The sequence below is a fragment of the Oryx dammah genome, unplaced genomic scaffold (assembly GCF_014754425.2).
Source record: "Oryx dammah isolate SB20612 unplaced genomic scaffold, SCBI_Odam_1.1 HiC_scaffold_13, whole genome shotgun sequence".
Taxonomy (NCBI): Eukaryota; Metazoa; Chordata; class Mammalia; order Artiodactyla; family Bovidae; genus Oryx; species Oryx dammah.
In genome coordinates, this window is record NW_024070197.1 from 2,491,288 (window position 1) to 2,495,613 (window position 4,326).

The following is a 4,326-nucleotide window of genomic DNA, read 5'->3' on the forward strand; positions in this document are numbered from 1 at the left end:
CCAAAGCTGAGGGCGCCCCCTGGGATGGAGGGGGAACTGTGTTGCCCCCCAGGACCCTGGTGTCTCCTGGGCTGGAGTCGGGGCTGAGCGGAGTCCCTCTGCCCCTGGAATCCGGTCGGCACCCCCAGACTCACCCAGGCCCAGGAGAGTGGAGGGCCCGGGGGCCGTGGCCCAGCCCTGTCCCAGCGCGCCCTGGAGTCGGTACTGAGGGACGGAGCCTGCAGCCCGCGCCGAAGAAGGGATGTGCCCCGGGCCTTTATGGGGCGGTCTCCAACCAACAGCCTCACACTAAGGGGAAGAGCGCCCTCCCCGCCCGTCACACACTTCCCGCTAAGGGGCCGCAGGGCCGGCTCCCAGCTGTTCCTCCCTCTGGGCTCCCACGAGGCTCAACTCCTCTCCAGGTGCACCCCGAGGGGGGAGCCCCATTCTCCACCAGTGAGCAGAACACGCTTTGTGCAGCACACCGACTTGACCGTCAGTCCCGACTCTGTTCTTGGGCAAGGAGTTACATCACTTTATGCCAACAGTTCCTCGTATTGAAAATGGAAAACCCCAAAATCCTCCTCTGAGTGTTTAATATTGCAATATATGTTACATTCCCGGGAGGTATCGAGCGCATTAAAAATACCTTATCCCATGGGTTCTCTGCCCCTTTCCCCAGGCGGCGCTGGAACCGGGGGGAGGGTGGAACCAGGGGAGGTGGGGCTGGCCCGGGAGCACACACAAAATTCCAGAGCTGAGTGATGGGGAGACAGACCCTGGGACCTGGCCCTGGGCTTCGGACCCGGTGGGGCCCCCAGCTGGGAGCTGAAATGAGAGCAGGGCTGGGGGGTGGGAGGGCGTGTGTGCACACGGAGCCTGCAGGACAGGAGCCTGGTCGTGGAATCCTTGTCCTCTGTTCCCCGAGGCCAGGGAACAGCTGCTTCTCCCGAGAAGAGCTCTGCCAGACGGTGATGGCGGTCTACACAGCAGCCGGTGCTCAGTCTTCCTATTACCAGAAGCCTAGTTCTATCCGCGGGGCTGTGTTCCAACCCTGGACTGGGGAAGTGGGGTGGAGAGGATGTGGTTTGGGCTGAGAATGCCTGGCAGTTTGTTGGCAATGGATACAGTTTCTCACTGCCCACCGAAGTGTCTTCATTTCAGTTCCAGTTTTGAAGGATGGATGTTTCCTCTGTCCTGGAGTTCTAGGTTGGCAGTTAGCTTTTTTCAGCACATTAAATATGACATTAATTGCTTCTCTCCAGATAAACTGTGCCTCCTCTTGCTGCTCCTCTGAAAATTACATGGCTTTCCCTGCTCTTAAGGTTCTGTCTTTGGGTTTTTCAGCAGTTTTCCGCTGATGTGTTTCTCTGTGTGTGTGTTGACTTTTATTGCACATGTTGAACACACAGTTTGGTGAATTTTCACAAATTGAGCACTCACGTTTTCCAGTAACTTCTCTCCAAAGGTAATGACTTTGCTGACTTCAACAGCATGGGTTAAATTTGCGTGTTTTGGTTCTTTATCTCAGGGTGAATATTCTCTGCAGCCTCTTTGTGTGTGTGTGTGCATGTGTGTTTTCCTCTGCTCAACCGAATATTTTAAGATTTGTCTAACACTCTGGGAGCTGTGGAGTATTTTATTGTGTGAATCACCACCATGCGTACATCCCCTCTAGTGTAAAGAGGCATTTGCTTAGCTTCCAGTTTACGTTAGGATGGAAAGCGTTGCTTTGACTGTCTTAATTCATGTCCAGTGATGAGCGTATATGTGCGTTTCTGTTGGAATAAACCTCGGGGTGTAATTGCTGTGTGTTGTGCCGTGCATTTATTCAGCTCTAGTAGGTACTTCTGAATATGTTTTGAAGTGATGGCATCAGTTCACACTCTGAGCATTCTGGTTGCCCCACATCCTCACCCACCCCTCTGCTTTCCCACCTTCTTATTTTTGCCCCCTTTGAGGGGTGGTGGTACCTTTGTGGTTTTACTTTGCATGTCTCTGGTAACTAATGAACTTGTGAAATTTTCCATCTGTCCTTGGCCATTTGAATATTAATTTTATTTTTGTGAAATGCCTATTTGAATCATTTTCTCATTTAAAAATTGGGGCTAGCTAAGTGTATTATTATTATTATTATTATTTTACTAAATAATGGGATGCTTTCTCTTTTTCTTATTAGGCATGTGACTTTTTTTGTCAGATGTGTTTATTGTGAATATTCCTGTTCTAGTGGAGGTTCGCTTTTTTTTGGCCACATGGTGTGTGGGGATCTTAGTTCCCCAACCAGAGAGCCAAAGCTCTCCCCCTGGAAGTGGAATTGCAGAGTCATAACCACTGGGCAGCCAGGAAGTCTCCTTGTTTCTCTTATCTTATTGAAATATATCTGGTGTGCAAGGTATGTTAGTTTCAGGTCCACCTCGTAAGGATTCTACACTTGTGTGTGCTCTGAAACGGTGAGCGCTGTGTCTGGTGACCATCCGCCCCACACAGATTTATCACATTGCCGGCCCATTCCTCACGCTGTGGTCACAGGCTTGTGACTTATTTATAACCGGACGCTCAGTGTTTCGCCCTCCACTCTCCCTTCCTTCCTGCAGCCACCCACTCACTCTCTGTTTCTATGAGTCTCTCTCAGACTGTTTTCTTTGTTTTGTGTTTTAGAGTCCATAGATGAGGTCATACAATAATTTGTTTTTCTCTGTCTGACTTATTTCCCTTAGAATAATGCCCTCTAGGTCCACAAATGTTGTTACAAATGCCAAGATTTACACACACCCACACGTATAAAAGATTATTACTTGTTCATAGGAACAGTGAAAGAGCCTGTCTGAGCTCCTCCTGATGGAATAACATGAAGTTGATGGGAGAGTTTGTGCTTAGTTGCTCAGTCGTGTGCGGCTCTTTGCGACCCCATGGACTATACAGTCCATGGGATTCTCCAGGCCGGAATACTGAAGTGGGTGGCCGTTCCCTTCTCCAGGGGATCTTCCCAGTCCTGGGATCAAACCAGGTCTCCCACATTGCAGGCTGATTCTTTACCAGCTGAGCCGCCAGAGAAACGCCAGTTATAGAAAACAAGGGCTATATGGGTATAAAGGGTCATTTCTCACAGAAAACGAGTGCAAGAGCCGCAGACACACACCACACCTCCTGCGTCCGTTCGCCTGCTGCATGCTGTTAGTTGTTTTCATATCTGACTATTGAAATAATGACGCATCGAGCTTCGCCATGCATATATCCTTGTGAATCAGTGTTTTTGTTTTCTTTGGGTAAATGCCAGAATGGGCCTTGACTGGGTCACGTGGCAGCTCTATGTTAATACTTCGCGGAGCCTCCGCGCTGCTTTCCACAGTGGCTGCCCCGGGTTACATCCCCCGACGGTGCACATTTTCATGCACCAGTGACTTGTGGCTGTGGTATGTTTTTGTGCCGCTACCGTACTGATCCAATCACTGCAGGTTTGTAGTTTAGTTTGAAATCAGAGTGTACAATCTCCCCAGCATTATTCTTCTTTCTCAGTTATTGTTTTCTTTCTTTTTTTCTTTTTGCCATTAGGGGTCTTTTGTGTTTCCATAGAAATGTTAGAATTGTTCATCTCATGTGAAAAATCCCATTGGTATTTCAATAGGGATTGCATTGAATCTGCAGATTGCCTTGGATAATATAGGCATTTCAACAATATTAATTTTCCAATCCATGAGCATAGAATATTCAGGAACGTCTCCAGGAATGCCAGCCCTCCACACTTCCCTTTGCTAAGCACCCACCTGTCTGCCTGTCTGCCTGGGGTCAAGGTCAGGCCAGGTTTTAGAGGAAATGCACCATTCTAACTGTGATTGTTAATTTATGTGTCAACCTGCCTGGGCTAAGGAGCCTCAGAGTGAAGTTGCTCAGTCGTGTCTGACTCCATGGACTGCAGCCTACCAAGCTCCTCCGTTCATGGGATTTTCCAGGCAAGAGTCCTGGAGTGGGTTGGGCGTGTCTGTGAAGGAGACTCTGGAAGAGATGAGCTGAGAGAAGGGCTCCACCCTCACAATGTGGGCAGCTTCACCGCATCCCCCAGGGCCCCACGGACCAAGAAGGGGCAGGGGGTGAATTCCCTGCCTCTTCTTGTGCTGGGATGTCCGGCATCTCTGGCCCTCAGACTCAGAGCCCCTGGTTCCTGCCTCCTCAGCCCCAGGCCAGGCCTGACACCACCGCCCTCCCGGTCTCGGGCTTCACACCCACACTGACGCTATCACACACGCACGCTGACGCTGTCACACACCCATGCTGACACAGTCACACACGCACGCTGAGGCTGTCACACACGCACGCTGAGTCTGTCACACACGCACGCTGAGTCTG